General features: G+C 47.8%; 1 pseudogene; it reads right to left on the bottom strand.

Annotated features, from left to right (window-relative positions):
• Positions 1-5244: 5244 nt before the first annotated feature.
• On the bottom strand, positions 5245-5784 carry LOC138843892 (ATP synthase F(0) complex subunit C1, mitochondrial pseudogene; annotated as a pseudogene).
• Positions 5785-10350: the final 4566 nt, after the last annotated feature.

Genomic DNA, 10350 nt, shown 5'->3' with positions numbered 1-10350 from the left:
TAAGAAGATCTGTAAAATTCAGAAGCATTTATGAAGACTGATGAAGCAAAGTGGTGAGTACTCAGATTACAAATATCAGGAATGAAGCAGGAGATAGCACTAAAGACCCCCAAGACATCGAAAGGGTAGTAAGAGAATACTGAGACAACTTGACACGTATACATTCGGCAACTTAGGATGAAATGAACCAATTTTCCAAAAGGCATAAACTACCACAGCCTATACATATAAAATAAATAACTTGAAAACCTCACAGCTATTAAGGAAATTTAACTGATAAATTTGAAGCTTCTAAAAAAGATCTCCAGGCTCAGATAGTTTCACTGGATAATTCTGCAGAAAGTTTGAAGGAGAATAAACATCAGCTTCATGCAACATTTTCCAGAAGAAAGGAGTAGAGGGAGTTCCCCAACTTATTTTAAAAATACAGGATTGGGCAGATGCTGTGATGTGGCAGGTAAAGCCACCGCCTGCAGTGCCAGCACCCCGTGTGATGCCATTTCAAGACCCGGCTGCTCCACTTGCAATCCAGGTCTGTGCTATGGCCTGGGAAATCCTGCAATGTGCAAGGGAGACCAAGAAGAAGCTCCTGGCTCCTGGCTTCTGATCTGCCCAGCTCCGCTCAATGAGGCCATTTGGGGAGTGAACCAGGGGATGAAAGACCTTTCTCTCTTTCTCCCTCTCTCTGTCTGTAACACTGCCTCTCAAATAAGTAAATAAATAAAATCTAAAAAAAAAAAAAAAAAGTGGATAGAGTAAAGGTACCTAAATGGAAATAAAGTTTTTGAACTTCACCAGAAATGGTTAAACATCAAGTATTAGTAGATTATGATCTTTTATATGCATATTGTAATACTTAGAGTGACCACTAAGAAAATTATACAAAGCTATATTTGGCCATTTGTTGCTGTGATGACGTGCGTATATTCTGAGAACTGTCATAGGGCAGTTTTGTCATTGTGGGAACATCATAGAACTGCACACACAAACGTAAAAGGTATAGACTACTACTCCTAGGCTACACAGTGTGTGTACATATGTATACCTTTATATACAAGTGTACAGGCATACATGGTATAGCCCGTCACTCCTAGGGCTATGATGAGCAAAGCCCCCCACAGGGACTGAAGGCACGGCCCACAGAGATAACAGGCTCCATAATGCACTCCCGGACTGGTTTCCCTTCTTCCCTGCTCTACTCGTGCCAGTACCCTCATCCTTTCCCCAGTTCCAGCATAAACGGTCTGCACTGGAGCCATGACGTCAGAGTCTGGCCAATTTACTCCATATCTCCATCTGTTAACATCTGGCTTGACATTCTGCTCCAGAGAGGCCAGCCGTTGATTTCCACGCCTGTGATATGCTGGAATATAAGAACCACACATGGAGGCTCTGCCCCTGGTTCCTGGCACACAGAATCTATAGTGATGAGGCTGTTTTTTGGCTGGGGGTCCCTACACAGCGTTAGGACTGTGGCTGGCCACAGGAAGAAGAAGGCACTTTTAGAGGAAGGTACCAACCTCCAGGAAGGAGAAAGGGATTTAAGGTTGAGTTGATCCCTGTGGTCAATGATTTAGTCACCCCTAGGTAAAGAAGCCTCCATGTATACCCAGAGGACTGGGTTCAGGGGCTTCCAGATGGCCCGGTGGGGTTTCTTATTAGATAGAGTGTAGCTATCGTGAAGGTGTAGGGCTGCCCTCGGCTTGACCCCTCCCAACAAGTCACAGAACACCGCTCTCCCTGTTCCTATATGTGACGCTGGACAGGGTCGGATGCTGGTCACACGATCGCACGGCGTCCCTTTTCTCAGATGGATGAAGCAGAGGAGTTTTGTTCTTTACTAAGATTTATAGAAGTGCTCATGTTCTGATCATGTACTGTAACGAACCAATTACGGTGATAAGTAATGATGGGTAACTAACAGAGAGAAAGCACAGGATCTTCATTGTATTTGTAAAAGAACGTGGTTAATGATTAAAGCGTGTGCTAGTTCCAATAAAAACAGAAAGTCAGCGACAGTCAGGGCTCTCGTGCAGTGCCATGCAGATCCCTGTTTTCCTTCTCTGTACTGTGTGTTTCCTGTAATTCTTTCAGTGCCCGTTACTCTGCCTTTGGTGGCCCCACGGTCGCCGGCTGGTCCGAGACATGGCCCAAACACAGAGGTTCCTGGAGGGTGGTGCACCCACAGGGCATATGGAGTCCCATCCGCAGACATCCTTTGTGGTAGCCTTCATAAGAAAAGGGCAAAGCGCTCCCTGCGCTCTGAGAGCTGCTCCGGCACCCAAGGAGGGGATGGTGTGACCCCTACAAAGCCAGTCGGTGTGAAGCACAGGCCACGGTCTGGGGCTTAGGACTGGCATCTGCAGTGGGGGAGCCTTGGGGGCGGGGCTCTCCACCTGGAGATCTGACGCCATCTCCAGGTGCACAGTCCCAGAATCAGACGGAATTAGGGGACACCTGGGTGGTGTTTGCCAGAAACTCAGGTGTTGAGGCAGGCCTGGGAGTAGGAAATAGAGTCCCTCCTGACCCATCCCTCTACCAGTTTTCTTTTTCTTTTTTGACAGGCAGAGTGGACAGTGAGAGAGAGAGAGACAGAGAGAAAGGTCTTCCTTTGCCGTTGGTTCACCCTCCAATGGCCGCCGCGGCCGGTGCACCGCGCTGATCCGATGGCAGGAGCCAGGTGCTTCTCCTGGTCTCCCATGTGGGTGCAGGGCCCAAGCACTTGGGCCATCCTCCACTGCACTCCCTGGCCACAGCAGAGAGCTGGCCTGGAAGAGGGGCAACCGGGAGAGTCCTGTGCCCCGACCGGGACTAGAACCCGGTGTGCCGGCGTCGCAAGGCGGAGGATTAGCCTAGTGAGCCGTGGCGCCGGCCTACCAGTTTTCTTATTCTCTCCTTATTCATTCTGCTCTGGGCACTCTGGCCTGCTTGCTGTCTTGGCACGGCCAGTTCCATCCCCTGCCTCACTAGCATTTGCACTGGTTACTTCCTTGGGCTGAAATAGTCTCTAGATGTCCATGTGGCTTGATTCCTCATTTTCTTTAATGTTTCTATCATGTATCTCCTCCTTATGGAAGCCTTAACTGATCACCTCACTTAGAATTAAAATCTGTCCCCCCTAAGCCTCCATGCAACTTGTCTGGCTTTATTGTCCGTAGCAGTGATCCATCTCTGACATGCAATATTATGTATTTTTTAGAGTTTATAGTTTGTTTTTCTTACCCAAATGTGCTATATGAGGACAGAGATTTCTGTCTACTGTGTCCACTTCTGTCTAACCAGTGACTAGAGTGTCAGCTGTCGCAAAGTAGACACCAGATTAAATGATGAACAAATACTTTGATGCGGGAATGCCAGATGTTACAATCATTATAGAGGACCATGGTGCAATATTTAGTAAGATGGAAATTGGGGGCTGGCATGGTAGTTTAGCGAGTGAAGCCATCACCTGTAGCGCTGGCATCCCATATGGGCACCAGTTCAAGTCCTGGCTGCTCCACTTCTGATCCAGCTCTCTTCTATGGCCTGGGAAAGCAGTGAAAGATGTCCCAAGCCCTTGGGCCCCTGCAGTCATGTAGGGGCCATGGAAGAAGCTCCAGGCTCCTGGCTTTGGATCGGCGTAGTTCTGGCCATTGCAGCCATTTGGGGAGTGAACCAGTGGATGGAAGAACTCTCTCTCTCTCTTTGCCTTTGCCTCTTTGTAACTCTGCCTTTCAAATAAATAAATAAATCTTAAAAAAAAAGATGGTTTGCTCCAGGACGGAGAGGACACTGGAACAGCTGAGGATGGTAGTTGGATTTTTTTCCTAATTTTTTTTAGGATTTTATTAATTTTTTGAGAGGTAGGGACAAAGAAAGGCAAAGACAGAGAGAAAGGTCTTCTATTCACTGGTTCAAATGGCCAAAACAGGCCAGAGCTGGGCTGATCTGAAGCTAGGAGCCAGGAGCTTCCTTTGGATCTCCCATGCGGGTGCAGAGGCCCAAGCACTTGGGCCGTCTTCTACTGCTTTCTCAGGACATAGCAGAGAGCTGGATCTGAAGAGGAGTAGCAGGGACTTGAACCAGTGCCCATATAGGATGCCGGTGCCACAGATGGAGGCTTAGCCTACCACGCCACAGCACCTGCCCCATTAATTAGATTTCTTAATGCGTACCTCTGCAGTAAAGGACTTGGCTTTCCCAAAGGAAGATTTGCCCTTCACATGGTAACCTCAGAGCTGTGGGAATGCTCTGTGGTGTAGAAGCCCATTTGCCTGGGGCCTTGGTCTGCCCCACAAGATCTATGCTAAGACAGTGGCGGAGACCTTGGGCCATGGGGCATCAGTGCGAGCTCTAGGAGGACTGGCGACTGAGGTTCACTGTGTGGAAGTTCAGCTATGCCAATATAACTGACACTGTTAAAAACAGGCACCAAGCCGCGAGTGAACAACCTACCACACATCCTGCTGGAAGTGAACTGCGCCGCCTGACTCCACTGGGAGGTGTCGCCGAAAGCTCCAGTCTCATCTCCCCAGGACTGCGCCCTGTGCGCCCCGCCTTTGGCTGATTTTAGTCTGTAGTCTTCTGAAGTTTTGAGTGTGACTCTTCTGACTTCTGGGACTCCTGGCAAACCTCTGAACGAACAGGTGGCCTTGGGGACCTCCAGACTGCAACACCTCTTTACATTGTATAGCCTTATGCATTGATCACATTAAGACAGAGAGAAAGGTCTTCCATTCACTGGTTCAAATGGCCGAAACAGGCCAGAGCTGGGCTGATCTGAAGCTAGGGGCCAGGAGCTTCCTCTGGATCTCCCACGTGGGTGCAGGGACCCCAAGCACTCGGGCCGTCTTCTACTGCTATCCCAGGTGATAGCAGAGAGCTGGATCTGAAGAGAAGTAGCAGGGACTTGAACCGGTGCCCATATGGGATGCCGGTGCCACAGATGGCGGCTTAGCCTACTACGCTAAGGAGTGATATTGATTGTATCACTGATCGCCGGGTGTGCAGAGGTGCAGAGCACCAAAATGGAGAGCGCGCCGTTGAACATTGCCAGGCGGAAATGCCTGAGCCACACACACACACTCAGACACTCTGGATTTCAGATCATGTTGCCTAAAATGTATTTGCTGTTTTTTAAGTCAGCAGCCGCAATTACTAATATAACAGAAAAACAAATTTAAAATCTAAAGAGAATACTGTGAATTAGGTTATGAAATTGCATTAACATATATACACTACTTTTTTTGTTTGTTTTGTTTTGTAGAGAAAAGTCGTTTAATGGTAAAGTTCAGCGCACTCCAGCACCAGGATCGGCATGGAGTCCAACCAGCAGGAACAGGTGGGCAACGCCCACGGAGCCTCACATGGCCAAGAGGATGAGGAAGGCGACCATCAAACAGAAGAGCCCATGGCCTCGGACAGCGTGAAGCCCAGAATGGTGTAGGAGAAGAGCTGCTGCTTGGGAGACAGGTTCCTGGCATAGCCAATGATCAAGCTGCCAAACACTGTGCCAATGCCAGCTCCTGAGCCAGCCACGCCGACTGTGGCGGCCCCGGCACCGATGAACTTGGCCGCCGTGTTGATGTCCCGGGAGACAACGCTGGTCTGGAATTCCCGCCGGGCGACCTGGAGTGGGGAGCTGCTGCAGGAAGCTGTTTAGGCGAGTCCTCTGGCCTGCTCAGGAAGGAGGCAGACACAGGCCTGAGTAGGCCCCTGGTACAACAGCGGACCAGAGCCGGAGAAAGGAGTAGCGACCGGGTGGCCTGCATTGTTTCAGTCTCTCAGCGTTAGCCGTTGGTCGCAGCGACCTATACAATACTTTCTAAAAGTAAAACTGGAGTGACATTGATTAAGACAATGATAATGGTTTTGTAGTCACCACACAAATTTGTAGATTCTCTGAAATAAATAAATAGTGGGAGGAAATATAAGAAAGTTACAATGAAAGTGGTTTGGAGAATGTGTAAAATTATAGTGAGTCTACAAGCAACAGGTAATTTTCTCACACACATTAGTAGAAAAAGTAAAGGAAAGAAAAAGAACAGAAGGTATTCCAATGTTTTTTAAAAGTCTAGAAGCGGCCGGCACCGCGGCTCAATAGGCTAATTCTCCACCTAGTGACGCTGGCACACCAAGTTCTAGTCCCGGTTGGGGTGCCGGATTCTGTCCCGGTTGCCCCTCTTCCAGGCCAGCTCTCTGCTGTGGCCCGGGAGTGCAGTGGAGGATGGCCCAAGTGCTTGGGCCCTGCACCCACATGGGAGACCAGGAGAAGCACCTGGCTCCTGCCTTCGGATCAGTGTGGTGTGCCGGCCCCAGAGTGCCAGCCGTGGTGGCTATTGGAGGGTGAACCAACGGCAAAGGAAGACCTTTCTCTCTGTCTCTCTCTCTCACTGTCCACTCTGCCTGTCAAAAAATAAATAAATAAAATAAATAAAAGTCTAGAAGCATGTTAGTGTAATTGGACAGGAACATAAGAATAGAAAATTATAGATTAAACTAACTTGTAATACATAAATAAAAAATCTAAAAATAGAATGGGGAAAAACACCCCCACAACATTTACAGTAGAAATGGACCACACTCAAGAGCAAGTTGGGTTGACACAAGAATTCAAGAATAACTTCACATTAAAATCCATTATGTGGATCACAATATTTATAAAGAAACTAAATTATACATTTGTTTCAATAGATACAGAAAAAGTACAGCGTGCAATAATACTCATGAATAGACTCTAGAAATCTGAGCAACTCAAGGGAAGCTACTTACCCTGGCAAAGGCACTCTCTTAGGAATTGAGACTAAACATCAGAGTTCATGGCCAAACTATATGTTTTCCCTCAAAGTTAATTTGATCTGTTTCCATTTATCCTGCCTGTTCCAATTCATGCATTGGCCCTTCTGAACCTCAGATTCATCACGACAGGGTGGCGGGCAAGCAGAGAGCCCACCTCAGACGTGTTCGTTTTCTGAGGCCGTGGGAGACTCAGAGATCCAGGATGGTTCAGGTTTGGAGACAGAAAGGGAACGGGGTTAAGAGATTTGCTGGCTTTGGCTCCCAGAGATTCACCTCCTCAAATGGTAGCCATCCAGCGTGGGAGTGGCCTCCCTAGAGGAGCCCTGCCCCTCCAGCCTTGAAGAAGCATGGGAGGGACTGTCTCCCCCTCGACGTGAATAGGTCCCTGTGCAGCTCTGAAGTGAGCGTGGGGCCTTGGACCTCTGGTTTGGCATTGGTTGAATATAAACCTTTTCTAGTGAAAAATAAACTGATAAACAGAAAACCTACAAAAATAGGATTAGTTACTCTTGTTAATTATGAAAATAACGTTGGACTCTGAAGAAATTTTACTCATTTTTTAAAATCACGCCTACTGAAGCATTTAGAATTGAAACTACATATTTGTAGTTTTACAAATAAAAGAATGGAAAATGTCAAGATTTTATAAATTAGGGAAATTTATATGTATATGTGCTTATTTCACTATTTTCACACTTTTTACTTGAAAAATTTTGATTTTTTTTTTTAATTAACGAGAGGCTGGTGCTGTGGCGCTGTGGTGCAGTGGGTTAATCCTCTGTCTGCAGTGCCGGCATCCCATATGGAGGCCTGTTTGAGTCCCAGCTGCTCCACTTCCGATCCAGCTCTCTGCTATGTCCTGGGAAAGCAGTACAAGATGGCCCAAATACTTGGGCCCCTGCACCTACGTGGAAGACCTGGAAGAAGCTCCTGGCTTCAGATGGGCCATTTGGGGAGTAAACCAGCAGATGGAAGACCTTTCTCTTTGTCTCTCCCTCTCGCTGTTTGTAACTCTACCTTTCCAATAAATAATCTTTAAAAAAATTAAAGAAATACACGCAGACTTTCCTCCAGCGATGCGCCAAGAGGAGGCAGGTGTCTATCTCCTGGAACAAAGGTGGCAAGTGTAAACCGCGGGGATCTCAAAGCTCCACCCCCCGCCCCCGCCACGGGGTGCCGGCTGGGCCCGAGAATTACCTTGACATAAAACGGATGAACTGGGGGAAGACATTAGGTTTAGCAGAAATTTTGCATGACAGGGGAGCACTCATAAGAAAACGAGGACCCCCCCCCCCAAAAGTTACAAAACTGAACACCCTACGTGGAGAGGTGAGTTATTTTTGCAGGGTCTGTGCTGGCCTAGCGCTCGCCACTTGCAGGCTTTTGGCTCGAATAACCCTCAGGTCAAAGTAGCAAGTTTTAAGGGAGAGGGTGGCCTCGTCTGCCACCCTCCGACATAAAATGTAGACAATGTCTTCTATCACAGCGAGTTTTGAAAAGACTCTCATGCTGTTCACAATGAGAGGAAGAAGAATCGGCTCAGCCAGCAGTTGCTTAGGGAACTTCCTCTGGCCGCCCCGGGCGGGGTCTGCCCAGCCCTCGTCCCCTTCCTGTCTGCCTCTTGCTGGTGGTGGACCCTCAGGACCCAGGTCTGGGGATGGTGACGTAGGGCCACCCTGCGGGCCCTCATGGCTGAGACCTGAGCTCTCTATGTGGGCCGATTTCCAAGGGGCTGACGACATTGGCTCTTGGCAAACACACCTTTTGGGAAGCAAACCAAAAATAAATTGATAGCTTTGAAATACCCATATGTTTGATTAAATGCAACATTTTGTATAACAATTCTTGAACTTCTAATGGAAGAGCTAAATGGGACAGTAGTGACAATAATGCACTGCTAAACCAACCACATTTATTTGTTATTTAAACAGGATGCTTTTCATTTTTTTTTAGATTTATTTATTTATTTTTTTATTTTTTTACAGGCAGAGTGGACAGTGAGAGAGAGAGACAGAGAGAAAGGTCTTCCTTTTGCCGTTGGTTCACCCTCCAATGGCTGCCGCGAAAGGCAGAGTTACAGAGAGTCAGAGACAGAGACAGAGAAGTCCTCCATCTGCTGGTTCGCTCCCCGGATGACTGCAACAGTTGGAGCTGGGCTGATCCGAAGCCAGGAGCCAGGAGTTTTTCTGGGTCTCTCACGCGGGTGCAGGGGCCCAAGGACTTTGGGCCATCCTCCACTGCTTTCCCAGGCCACAGCAGAGAGCTGGATTGGAAGTGGAGCAGCCGGGATTTGAACTGGCACCCATATGGTGATGTAGGCTGGCAGATAGGCTAACACTGATTAGATTTGTGAGCCGGAAGACCACGTCTTCACCATGCCCCTGTGTGATCTCATGCCCCTACCTGACCCCACCTGTGTGCTCACCTGCTAATCAGACTGATCATTTCCCTTGGAAGTGGATAGAAGGCCTGGAACACGGTGGGCCCGGCCCTTATTTCCCCTTGCTGCCCTGGGTTCCCCTGTTGCCTGTGCCTTTGGGGCACATGGTCTTCGGGCCGCCCACTCTCTTCGCTTCGCTCCTCGTGCTGAGGTACTTGCGGCTGTTCATAACTAAATGTTTGCTGCACATGGCTTTCCTGGCCTGCTCTCTGCTCGGTGTGGATCCCAACCTAATTTATAGACTCTTCTTTCTCCCTTAGATAGAGCCCTCACTCCTCTGTGCATTTCCCTCACTAAATAAAATCCTTACAAAAGAAAGCTTACCATGCTGCCTGGTCTCTCTGAGCCAGGATTCAGAATTCTTCTCTGAAATCGTGGCAAGAGCCCCCACCCTTATTGATGCGGGAACTACCAATCGGTTTCCATGAGATGCTGGCGCCACAGGCCACAGTGCTGGCCCCAGCTCTTCACCTTTATGTGGGCCTGAAAAATCACGAGTGCACTTTGCCTTGGATTTTTTTCATTTGCTGTAAGCTCTACATCGACAGGCTGTTTAAAACAAAACAAACAAACAAACAAAAAAACAACCTTGTTTTTCCTTATAGTTTGCTGAAGTTTTTCCTGTGTTCTTAATTTTCTGTAAGCATATGTAAACATTTAAAATTATAAACACATGTTCAGTTGATCCAAATTCTCTAACACACAGTAGGAAAATGGAAGCTCTCGCCACTCACTTCTCAAGTGTAGCAATATTACCTAGACTTTATTCAGTGCAGAAGCGTAGCAACTCATTTTCCCAAAAGCAGTGCATCCATTTATTCCCTGATGTGTAGCCTTAACATTGTTTTTAGGCCCAATAGTTTGATCATGCTGTGTGGAATTGTCTCATTCTTTTTTTTTTTTAGCTGCATATTATTTGTATTTCTTTAATTCTCAACAAATTTTGTTTATTTGGGAGACAGAAAGACAGAGCTGGTTCATTTGCTAAATGCTTGCAATGGCTGGGACTGGGCCAGGTTAAAGCTCAGAGCTGGAACTCAGTCTCCGCTGGGTGTGGTAGGGACCCAGGTCCTTGAGCCATCATCTGCTGCCTTCCAGAGTGTGCCTTAGCAGGAAGCTGGAGTCAGGAGCTG

The sequence above is a fragment of the Oryctolagus cuniculus genome, chromosome 1 (assembly GCF_964237555.1).
Source record: "Oryctolagus cuniculus chromosome 1, mOryCun1.1, whole genome shotgun sequence".
In the NCBI taxonomy this organism is placed as follows: Eukaryota; Metazoa; Chordata; class Mammalia; order Lagomorpha; family Leporidae; genus Oryctolagus; species Oryctolagus cuniculus.
This window is presented reverse-complemented; position numbering and strand designations above follow the sequence as displayed.